Below are 12,809 nucleotides of genomic sequence, written 5' to 3'. Positions count from 1 at the left end.
CTTGGTAGTGCTCATGGTGTCCTCCCAGTCTCTCGCCCTTCTGTTTCCTTCTCCCAGAAAGTATTTGCATTCAACGATATTAATCTATGCTAACACAGTGTGGTTCTGCAAACTGCCTGAAGCACGGGTGCGTGGGTGGGAAACCCTCTTTGTCTTCCTTTGTGTTTAAACTTCACCTTTCGCTTTCCGATCAATATAGATAAATGTTCCTCTCTAAGATCGAGATTATTTAAGAAGGAAGAGCTGACTCTGTTGGAAACCTTTTTTTGGGCAATGATAAATTCAAAGGCATTTGAGTATTGGGTAAACATGCTGAGAGGACTACAGGCTTTCCCTAAATTACGAACAAGTAGATTTGTTCTTAAGTTGAATTTATATGTAAGTCAGAACAGGTATATTTTTATGTGTAACTCCAGCCAAAAATATATCTTTTTTAGCTTTCAGTAGCATAGAGAAGAGTGTTTCGTTTGGTCTCTGTGTCCCTGTTCAGAAGATTTCACCTCAAAATTGGATTTTGACAAATTTGGCTTGTTGTGGAAACACGGATTGGTGATAAAGCTTTGATGGAGACCTCTTTCCCCATGATAAGAACTCTTCCAGGAGTGGATTTTTCTTCTGAGGGGGAGATTTTTGGATGGCCATCTGTCGGGAGTACTTTGATTATGCTTTTCCTGCATGGCAGGCAGTTGGACTAGATGGTCCATGTGGTCTCTTTCAACTCTTATTCTATGATCCTATGATACCCCTGGAATTCACTCCCTCGGGAATGATGTATGGCCCATCTCATCCATTTTGAAACATATTCTTGCACTACCACCCCATGAAATGTGATGAATTAATGTGCAGGAGTTTAATTGTAATAGATTTCACAGATTACTTTTGCTGGCATTCTGTACATCACTTTGCAAGGGGAATTGTAATCTGAAAGGCAGTTTATAAATCATTTAATTAATAAATAGGCCAGCATGTTTAAGGGAGGGGGGAATCAGAAGTTGGGGGGCAATCTAACAAAACACTACCAAACAGCTTAATGAGGATTAAGGATACTCCAGAGCAGAAATTTATCAAGTGAAAAAGAATGAGCCTGGGAATGAAAGTGGATCCTCCCTGCCCTCATGCTTGAGTTTTTTAAAGCTTGATGTATCACAAGAGAGGGAATAGCTAGAATACACAAACCTGTGGGCAATTTCAACAGAAAGGAGAAAACCACGATCTGGCTACCAGTATTTAAAAACTCGAAAATCAGGACAGTAAATAAAAAAACAACACTCTGAAAAGGGGGATTCCAGACAGGAAACATTCAGAGCCAGCTAACATCTCCTGGCAAAGGATTCCCCCAGGCAGGAAGCAGCTAGGCTTTGAAGCTGCATGACTATTCAGTGCTAATCAAGGTGACCAATGGCAACATTCACACATACAAGAGTTCTTTCTTCCACCCTGAACATTCCACAGATACATAAACCCCACTTGTCTAGTTTCCAACAGACCTCATAACCTCTGAGGATGCCTGCCATAGAGGCAGGCAAACCGTCAGGAGATAATGTTTCTGGAACATGGCCAGACAGCCTGGAAAACTCACAGCAACCCAGGCTGAGTATCCTTTATCCTGAATTCCAAAACTGTCATTACGGATAGCTAAGATAGTGAAACCTTTGCTTTCTGATGGTTCCATGTACAGAACTTTGTTTCATAAACAAAGGTATTACAAATATTGTGTACAAAATTACCTTCAGGCATCCATTTCATATTTAGACTTAGGTCCTATCTCCAAGATAGCTCATTATGTATATGCAAGTAATCCAAAATCTGAAAAAAAATGAAAAATACAGAACATTTCTAGGCCCAGTCATTACGGATAAGGGATACGTGGCATGTATCATAATACAGGGATGGATCCAAAGTGACCTAGTGAAGACAGAGCACACTTGGTGGATGTGTGAAGTAGACTGTTGTTTAGGGGAAAAGGTTAAAGAATGGGAAACAGAAGGTGAGGGGGAATGGAATAGAGGACTATTGACTATAGCTTGACTGAAGGACAGCTGTGAAGAAGATCACATTTCAGCAGTGCAAAGGTTCTGGCCAATCCTACTGGAAATCTCAGCCATCTTACTGGCTCTCAAGAATTGTGGAAGTTCACATTGGATAAGGCCTTTCTGGATGGTGTTCATAGCTAGGTCTGGAAAGCATCTTCCATAAGACTAGGGCATAAAGAACTTTGAAAAGGGGTCTTACCCAGTGAAGGCAGGGCACTCAATCCATGGCATGGGTTTTTGACAACTGATCAGGGCTCTAGAGCCTGAACAGCTGTCTTGTTTGGAAGCTCAGGAAATGCTCTTCCAGGTTGAAGCTTGTTTAGACTGTCAAGGAAGCTCCCTCCCTGCTCCCTCCTTCCAGCTAACTCTGGTAATCCCGGCAGACAGACCTTTTGATGAAATGCTTTTAATTGCCTGCTTGTTCTTTGCTTTTTCAAAAGTCCTTTGGGGGCATTCTGCTTCCTTTCACCCATGAAAATGGGGCTTTTCAATGTACATATGCTGAGAATGGAGCGATGCACTCAGCTCAATAACCAGTAGCTACATTTTTGCCTCTTTTTGTTTTGCTGTGTGTCTTGTTTTTGGCGCTGAGTCCTTGCCAGGGTAATTGCTCAGCCAATGGATGCTCGCCACTGGCAGCTTACTATTGTGCGGAGTAATTAAAATTCGAGCAGAATGTCCGCTACGCATAGAACCGTTTGACAGCATTGGTCGCCGAGTGCATCTGGTTATTGCAATTATAACCAAATTGTTGCAGTATTGGTATGTGTGTTTTTATAGCAGCTAATCGGTGTGTTTGTAGCAAGACAATCAAGAATGATTTGGGAATAACAGGTTGCTTTGTAAATCTACAGAGTGTGGGCACTGTTTTGCTTTTTGAATTCCTTTGTGCCCCTTAAAAAAAACAACACTGATGGGGTGGGGGGGAATCAGATTGCTTTGACACAACTCTGCATGTTCATGGCACAGGGCTAGAGTTGGATCCCTTAAAATTTTTTCCTATTGACAGCATTTCAATGACAGCATTGAAAATGTAATTTGTAGAAGAGGGCCAATAACAGCACTGCTGGATTCCTTAAGTGAGAGCTTTGGATCAAAGGGGTGCTAATGTAGGGAATGGTGGTCCACCAAGGTAAGATGTGACCTTTCTTCCTTCTGTGCTATTGAACATATTGATATTTATTGTGTCAGAAGTGAATTGAGGATACAGTTATAATGTATTTAAAAACACAGTTAAAAACTTGGCATTATACTAGATTTCCTTTGACCAGAAGCTGTCCACTTGGAGTGCCTCTGGTGTCACTATGAGAAGGTCCTCCATTGTGCATGTGGCAGGGCTCAGGTTGCATTGTAGTCAGTGGCCTGTGGTTTGCTCTTATCCACACTCCCATGTTGTGGGCTGAGAAGTGATCAGCAGTTTAGATTTTTTTTAATGTGAGCGGGCAAACAGAACTGGGGGCCACAAGGACCCTGCAAGCTCTCTATTTTCCACTGAATGCAAGGGAGAAGATGGCTATTTTACAGTTCTGTCCCATGGGTTTGGCTGCTCTATTTCTTGGGGAGAGGGTAAAAAAAGGGATGAAGGGAAAATTCATGAGCTCTTAGGCTATAATGGGAAATCACCTACCACCAGTTGTATGTACACACATGTGTCAGGGGCTGTGGCTACCAGTGGAAAGAGAGAGGAAATGTAGAATATGGGGAATAGGGCAAATAGGCTTAGTTTGAGATGTGGAGAAAGATAGCTTGTGGGAAAATACTTTCTTTGAAAGAGTGGACTCAGTTTAAGCCCTGACAGTTCCAGTAAGAAGAATCTCCAGCAGTAAGTGATGGAAAGACATCTGCGTGAGACTTTGGGGGTAAGGTTGCACTTGGTGGGCAAATGGTCCAACCTGGTGTGAGGAAACTTCCTATGTGACATACTGGGTCAAACTTTATTTTATCTCCAGAGAGAGAAATAATGTTGTATACTTGATCAATGGAATGATCAGTGCTATGACCAAAAAAAAAAAACAACCCCTTCTTGCCATGTTGACATTTTGGAGGTCTGTGACATATCACTGTTTGCAACTGTTTGAGTTTCAGTTTAACTCAATTTAACTTAACAGATTTAAGGACTGGTTGGCAGAGGGAGGGAGGGAACAAAGGTCCTAGAAAATGAAATATTTTACGTCTCTGATTGCTGTCTAAATAAGGAGTGAAGAATTAAAATCTTGGCTCGGAGTGTATTTAATAGATTGGCCAGTACAATTGGATCATTCATCATCTGAAGGATATGAAGCTCAATATTAGCATATAATGAAATAAACCCCTTTTAAACATTTGCATAAAAGGTGATTGTGTGTTGCATTTTAATTTAATTGGATCTGATGAACCCTCATGCATAGCAGGTTGTAAAAAGTTTGAATTATAGGATTCCATGGCGGTTTCATTGCAAAATAAATTCCATAGGGAGCCACTGTTCTAAATGAGGAAGAATTTTTGTTTTGCATGCAATTATTTCTACTTTCTTATTAGTACACTGTGGCATTCCATGAGAATAACACAGGGAATACTCGCTTGCTGTTTTTTGTTTGTTCGTTTCCTAAATGTCTTTTATTTGCAATCAGTAACCTTACAAAAGGTAATGATCTCATCCTTTCTACAGAAGCTTCACAGAAGGATTATGGTACATTAGTTTTAAACAGTTGGAAATGTATAATTCATGGGTGCTCAGTGGGTTTTGCAAATCTCCCGGTTATGTACAGCTGTTAATCTATAAGGTTCAGTAGAAAACAAATTTTGGATTTCTTGCCACTTCATGCAAGTTTCCAGAAATTACCCCTTGTGATGGCACAGCCTTTTCATCATTCGGCAGAAGAAACTCTTTAAGTCTCTCCCAGTATCTGCCTTGGTCTTTCATAAATGCTAATTTAGTAATAAGGAGAAACCTCTGACATCTGCTTCCTTATCCTGGAATAATTAAAGCTATTATTTTCTGTTGAGATAAACTCAAAATGCATATTTCATGATTGCTGTACTTTATTTTGATGTAACTTTATAAATAAAAACTGTTAAGAGCAGAGCCATAACAGGGTTGCCAACTGTAACATTCTGGTTTTGATGCTTTGCTCGGTGAAGTCTGAGGGCCCATCCACACAGTACCTTTATCCCAGGAGTTCTCGGTTCAAAATGGAGGGTGACCAAACAACATCCCCTGAAAATGCAGGAGGAATCGCTACAAAGTGCTAAAACGTGAGATTTTCAGTTGTGGGAATATCCCAGTTCTGGCTGGAAAATGCGGATATTGAATCTCTGTATGTCCCTACATTCAGAAAACATGGGACTTGTTTATGTTGAGTTGTTCCCGGGTTATACATGTCAGTTCCTGATTGGTTGTATCCTAAAAACATGGCAACAATGGACTCAATGCTATCTTTTTCAAAGCGCCCCTCAAGGTAGGTAAGACTAAGCAAGAGTGAGGGGCCCAAGGTGAACATCAGGATTGAATAGGGATTTGACTTTGGATCTTCCTATTCCAAGGGTGTGTCTACATTGTAGAATGAATGTAGATGGACCCACTTTAATTGCTATGGGTCGGTGGTATGGAATCCAGGGTTTTGTAGTTTGGTGAGGCATAGCACTCTGGCAAAGAAGGCTATAGACTTTGTAAAATTACAATTCCCAGGATTCCATAGTATTGAGCCATGGCAGTTGAAATGGTACCAAAACTCCATTTATTCTCTGGTGTAGATGCACCCACTGTCTACACACTCTTGTTTAGATCAGGGTGGGGAAAGCAGGGCCTATCATCCACAAATGCTCTTGGTGTGCTCTCCTTTGCCCTTTTGAGGCTCTGGAAACTGTCTAGTTGCCTGCGTAATCTCATAACCAAATCACACTCACATTTAGCACCTCTATCCCCTCTTGTGTGGACAGTGCTGAAAATCAGCGACAAACTGCTCTACGAACTGCTGGAGGTTGATTTGCTTCCATTGCAAGCAAATCAAGCTTGCACTCTTCCTAGAAGCCAAGATTACTTAGCTATTGTACTTTGGACCTATAACTGGAAAAGATAATGATGCCTGCCAAAATGGAAGGCAACATGGAAGGGCAGGCTAACTCAGTAAAAGAAGCCATGCCCCAGAGCTTGCAAGATTTGAGCAGGGCAGTTGATCGCAGAGGTTTATAGGGTTGCCATAAATTGAAGGCAACTTGATGGCATGGAACAATAATAAGAATACCAACTAAATCTTAAAGCAGCTATGCCAATAAAAGATCCAAATACCTGAGAGATTGTGTTTGTGTTAAGATTTCACCGAATTGAGCTTGTGCCAGGGATGCTGTGCAACAGCCCTTCCTTCATGTGTTACAGCAAAATCAGATGGACTTAATTTCCGAGCATTCATTCACAGCCTCTCCTTACCAAATTATTTATAGTCTTGCCATCCAGTAATGACTTAGATGGCATTTTGTAGATCAAGATGCATTTTACGCCTTTGGCATTTAGAAAAAAAGCTTCAGTTGTTGGTTACAGCATGTGTGTGTGTGCAATCTGCTATTGGTTTTCTTTCTAAGAAATGTTTTTGCACAGTTTACTGGTAAAGGCCGCTACCCTCATGAGCATCTGTTCTTAAAAGGTTTTCTATTTGTTTAAGTCCTAGGTTCTACATGGTTTGAACGCATTTAGAAACATAAGTTAGAGGCCTTAAACTGGGAATAAGCAAAAGGGAGGATGCTCCAAAACAGAGCCCGTAATACACATCAAATGTTGTAGCTGTAAACCATATCACATGGCAAAACAAATTAAGGGACAGATTCTGCTCTAAAGGGTTTTTTTTGGCTCTTCTCTAAAAGGTTATTTTCTCTAAAAAGGGTGACATAGTTATATTTCTACAGTCGTACAGTTACAAATGGCCCTTTAAAGGCAACCGTAAGGCTGATGTAGCGTTCGGTGATCTACAACCATAAAGTCACAGTCAGGGGGTATTTTGATTGTGTTTTTCATGGCAGGGGGCTCTTTTAATGTTTTCATCCTGCCTTACGTGGTCAGTGTAGAGATACCCTCGGATTCTGGAAATCAGAATCTCAATCCCTTCTCCGGCCATGGAATCCCGATGGGCGATATCAGTCTCAGAGGGAGACAAATGCAAATGCCCTCTGAATAAATCTTACCAAGAAAACCCCATGATAGGGTCACTTTGGAGCCATTGGAAATGCCTTGGAGGCACACAACGAGCAATATTTTGAATACATTGCAGTCAGCATCTGAAACTTCCTCACATCATAATCCATTCTAGATGCCGATGTATTGCTACACCATGGGCCCCTCTGGCCAGGCTAGGTTCGTTCTTTTCAGAGGTGGAGAGACTGAGCAGTGCAAATAGCCATAGGCAAAGATCTGAAACTAACAAAGAAATGCATGGCAGTCCTTTGTTCAGATGAATGCAGGACAGGACAGCTGCTGCCTTTTCTCCTGCTTCTTTTTTTTGGAAATTTGAGTTGTTTCAGCAGAATTACTGTTGAATGAAAATATGTATCCCCATTAGTTGCTGTAGACAGTTGTTGTCATAAGGATGGCTTAATTGTATTTTCTCCTCTTTCTTTAAATATTGAGGGTGTTCTTCGGTTGAATGAGTTTTTAAAAAAAGAAATCCAGAGTCTACAACAGTGTGACTAGGGTAATTAGCTACAAGTGACAGAGAACAAGCAATTAGGAAATCCATTATGGCTTTTAAAGTTATTCTCTCCACCTATCTCATCTGAAAACTGTAAGATGTTTGATTAAAATCCACAATAAAAATATATCATTGGAAAGAGAGCCTTGCTTTATCATGAACTATGGCTGTGTTTTATTAAATGTCAAGCCTTCTGCATCCCCTGTCCTGGTGACATCGAAATAGATGGCAGCCAAGAGCAAAGAAAGGGAACCTGGAGGCAGCATGATAATACACTTCTTGCATGCAAACACTCTGTCCAGCCACCTTCTTTTCTTTCTCCTTCTCCCTCATATTGGCATAAATATGTATTCCTGATCAAAATCACCCTTTTGCCTTTCTGGTCCTGAGCTGCCACACGTTTCCTATTTGTAAGATAGAGTCTTCTCAGGGTCTCACGTTCTTATCCCACTATGCTGCAATAGCGCTATTATTCCACTTTCACTGCTAGGACAACATTGTGCAGAATCCTGGGATTTGCAGTTTAGGGAGAGTTCTTGGGTCTTACTAAACTATAAATCCCACAATCCCATGGGATGCAACCATGGCAAGTAAAGTGGAATGATGGCACTATCACAATGCTTTTATGGCAGTGGTTCCCAAACTTTTTTTTGACCAGGGACCGCTCTCCAACACTAGTACCAACAGGGTTACAAATCAGTTTTTGGTCAACTTTAGATTCAGTTTGTATATTTGGGATGCTGATTCAGAAAATTGCATTGGATAGACCACACCAGCTCTAGTTTCTGATACAAAACATATACCATCCAGTAGTCTCTATCTGCTCACCTACAGAAAACCATATTTAATAATGTCTATCCAATGCAATTTTCTGAATCAGCACCCCAAATAACTCCAGGAACAGGCCTAAAAATGAAGACACGGAGGCGCCCCCACTTCCAGGTGCCACATGGAACGGCTCCGCTCAGCGGGAGGGAGGGAGGAGGAGAAGCTGCAGTCAGGAGGCTTGTTGTCACGCCTTTCGTAGGGAGTCAGCCTCTCCCCTCCCAACATCCCCATTGCCCCTGCACTATAAGAGGGTTTTGCAAGACCAGTCACTCTCGTTGCAACAGTGTAGTAACAGTGAGGCCACAGACCATATTTTAGTTCTTGGGTCCATGAACCACAGGTTGGAAACCACTGATTTAGGGAAATGTTTCCCAAAGCCACCACTCCAATTTACAGTGTGATGGTTTTAAGTCTTGAAATGTGCTGAATTTTCTTTCCCCTTCTGTCTAACCTGATGTTTTTTCAATGTCAAGCAAATCCTGTTTAATTTTCGCAGGTCTTTTATCTCTTAGTTTTATCTCTTGCTCTTTTATGCAGCTTCTATCATGTTTTTTAAAATGCCAATTGTACTCTTCATTCCCTTCTGTACATTTTTTTCCTCTATAAATGAGCCAGTATGGAAAAATAGATAGATAGATAGATAGATAGATAGATAGATAGATAGATAGATAGATAGATAGATAGAGTAGTTGTTGCAGTTGTAAAATCATTTACATTTAAATTAGGAGTTCTGATCACAGATGCCCATTGGAAAATTGTGATACAATACAGCCTTTATTCTGTTGGCATCATGGGTGCTATAGGTTTATCAACACTCCTGAACCAGTACAACTCACACCTGTTCAGTTCATGATCTAGATGGGGAACATTTAGTATGTATTTAATTTTGTTGGCATATCCATTTGGTTTTTTGATCTGGTATGTAGAATGCAAGTTGATGACCATGGCTTTCACAGTATTTTATCACTATTCATTGGGAAGGGGCCTCACGTTTCAATGTCCTGTCTTTGACTGTGGCTGCAACAGCAGTAGCTACATTTGTTTGCAGACCTTGAGACCTTTTCAGATGCCCCATCTTTATGGATTGGCTGCTACCGTATTCAAGGAGAATTGCTCTAGCTTCACAAAACCCTGGTGAAAAGCCCTCCTGTGTCGCAGGAGTCTAAGCATAACATCCTTATGCTCCAAATCCTAAATTCTCTGTAAAACCTAGTGTTTGTGCCGTGATTTTAGAATGCAGAGAGTATGTGAGTTGGCTGCTGGGACGACGGTGATGAAGAGCCTCGAAAGAAACATTAAGTGAAACTGAAAGCTAATAAGATTTCTCTCCAAACCAATTCCAGCATTAGAGAACTCCACTCTTTGCTGTGAGAGGGATTTATGCAAAGACCTTTCAGAAAATATCCACGCAGAGGAGACAGCTTGATTGCTGGTCATGTTCCTCAGCCATGGGCATCAAGACAGTTTAGACCTTTCATTGGCAATATCTGTCAATTATGCCTTCTCCTTAAATTCTGAGAAACCTTGTCTTCCTGTCTTATATCTGCTACATCCCCTGATGATGTGATGGGAGACTAGAGTTGTCTGGGGGGAATTAGTTACACTGGGCTTCAGTGGGCATGACTCTTGTTACTACTGTACTATTAATTAACCTAGAGGTGTCTAGGTTAGTTAGAGGATTTATTCAGAAAGCATGCTAAATCTGCAGTCAGAGGATGCATCTACACTACAGAATTAATGCAGTTTGACACCACTGTAATTGCCATGGCCCAGTGCTGGGAAACCCTAGGATTCTGTGATTCCATATCATTGAGCCATGACAATTAAAGTGATGCAAACTTGTGTTAATTCTACGGAGTAGACACATCCAAAGTCAATGCAAATATGACCGTGAGAATAGTCTGGTTGGAGTTTTCCAGTTCCATATTTTGGTTTTAATTTCTCAATGGATACATGTCTAGAAATCATAAGGTCCTCCAATGCAATGTTATGGTATGTTGGCTCCAGAAATGAGATGATTATATAGTATAGGTTGTGTCCATAGTCTGTCTGGGGATGTATCCTTCACAGTTATAGGGTCTTACTTTACCTTAACTATCTATGCATTCATCATGTCCTTCCTTTAAAAAAAAAGAATATGTATTCTTTCCTGTGACTTATATTTACAAATCCACTATGAGGTAGATTAGAGATAGACAGAGAGACGGAGAGAGGGAGAAAAAAAAGAGAGGCTGACCTAAATTTGTGATGATTTGAATCCAGTTGTCCCTACTCACAGTCCAATGAAACTGGTGTGATTATTAAAACATTACATATTTTCCCAGGATCCAGAAAAGGGATGACGACATAAAACTTTTACATTTTTGCACGTGATCTGATTTGATACAACAGAATGAGCTTTGTATCCCAAAGTTATGCTAAAAGCATTAGGAGCCTTTGTTATGAAAATGTGATTTGTTTTTGTAAACAGCTTCATTCCCGTTGTGGTTGCCGATTATTGAATACTCCTTTCTTTTCTTTGACAGTTTTCATCAAGCTAGGAATTCCCTGGGCTTTTTTTACTGAGGAGGTGGATTCTGCTTTAAAGCAACTCCAAGGAGCGAGACTCACGTGAAACGGTATGGAATGTCTGTACTTGATCACGTCTCCTGTTTCTCTTGTGTGCTTTGTTGTTTTGATAGCACTGAAAGCATTTTTAATATGTGGAGGTCTTTTGCCGCTTTCCTGTGTTAAGATTAATTCTTTCTTGTTGAAATTAATTTCATACCCATTTTACTTCTCACGAGCTGTTCCACAGTGGGTGGTATGTTTTGCTATTACTGCTTTCACATCGTGGATGAAGGCTGGGGTGGAAGAGCTGAGAACTAAGTGCTTCGAGATGCAAGATCATGTTGGTTCCTCTAGCATGACCAGACAATTCTGTTGTTATGTATTACTAGTGTTAGACCCATTGCATCCATGGGATTTACCTACATGTTGACTCACCATTCAACAATTGATTGAATGGGTCTATTCTAGTTGGGACTGACCATGAGAATACCAGCCATTATGTCAGTGATCCTCCACCTGTGGGTCCCCAGATGTTTTGGCCTTCAGCTTCCAGAAATCCTAACAGCTGGTAAACTGGCTGGGATTTCTGGGAGTTGTAGGCTAAAACACTTGGGGACCCACAGGTTGAGAACTACTGCATTAGGTACTAAAACCAGAGTTGAATTTTAGCTCCAGAAAATTTACTGGAATTGTTCAAAAATGTATTTTCTGGAAAAGACTGTTGGATGAAGATTAACTGAGAGGAGTCCTAGAAGGAAAAAGCACTTTCTTTCTTCCAATATTAGTGTTTTAAACAATTCTTTGAACTGTGTGTTCATTTCTCCATATAATTCAAGACCTCCACCTTTCTTAATCATCTTTTGTTTACGTTTGTGGGCTGGTACTTTTGGGTGTTTCTTGTTAGATATTTTAATAAAATCAAAGAATTGGAAGAGACCTCGTGGGCCATTCAGTCCAACCCCATTCTGCCAAGAAGCAGGAAAATCGCATTCAAAGCGCCCTTGACAGATGCTGTCAGGAGCGACAGTCCCGAACTGTGTGGACTCATGAGCTTCCTCTATCTAAGGCAGCTTCATAGCTCTGTGGGAATGCAATGGATGCCACCACATCAGCTTCTTCTTCATTCCAATCATATTGAAAGAAAAAACCCTGCTCTTCATGGTGGCAACCTTTGCTGAAAACCCATCATCCCAGCTTAAAAGCAAACTAAATTAAATTAGAGTTGAAACAATTACAAATGTCGACGTGAATTGCCACATCCCTTTGCCCAGTGGACTCATTTGAGCAGGGTTCCAACATGGCTGTCAAAATTTGTTTTTTTGGTGCAGCTACCTGGCATATTCTGTGAAGGAACTGGAGCTTTTAGGTGTACCAAATATAATCGCTTTTCTTCTCAGGTCTCACTCTGTGTCATGCACCTGTTTTTGTCTCTGCAGGCAGATTTAGCCTTGCCTCAGCAGCTTCCATGCATTTCTTCCTGATTTCCTAAAATAGTTTTCCTTGGTTCTTGTAGAGTCCAAATCAAATTTTGCACCATGTTCCAATACCTAAGATCTTCCTGTTGCTCCCAGCGAGCATCTCCAATCTTTTGCCAAGGCCGTCAAGTCTTCACAAAAGTTTATTTTGAATTGATTCAGCTTATCCCCTTCTTTGGAATGCTGTTCCATTCATGCTGTTTTCATTCTCCAGCTAGCCATCTTCTCCCTCTTTGCTTTCTTTATTTCATAGAGGCTCGATTTTA

The 12,809-nt window shown here is 40.8% G+C and overlaps 1 protein-coding gene across 13 annotated transcripts in view; it reads left to right on the top strand.

Annotated features, from left to right (window-relative positions):
* arvcf (ARVCF delta catenin family member) overlaps positions 1–12,809 on the top strand; it is a 315,018-nt gene that overhangs the window by 97,581 nt on the left and 204,628 nt on the right. For all 13 annotated transcript variants that reach the window (XM_062958522.1, XM_062958523.1, XM_062958527.1 and 10 more), the window contains one exon: positions 11,044–11,136. The gene's annotated coding sequence lies outside the window, so the exon portion shown is untranslated. The remainder of the gene's footprint in view (positions 1–11,043; positions 11,137–12,809) is intronic.

This window comes from Anolis carolinensis, chromosome X (genome assembly GCF_035594765.1).
Source record: "Anolis carolinensis isolate JA03-04 chromosome X, rAnoCar3.1.pri, whole genome shotgun sequence".
Taxonomy (NCBI): domain Eukaryota; kingdom Metazoa; phylum Chordata; class Lepidosauria; order Squamata; family Dactyloidae; genus Anolis; species Anolis carolinensis.
Note: the sequence above shows the minus strand (reverse complement) of the source record. Positions and strands in the feature narration are given on the sequence as shown.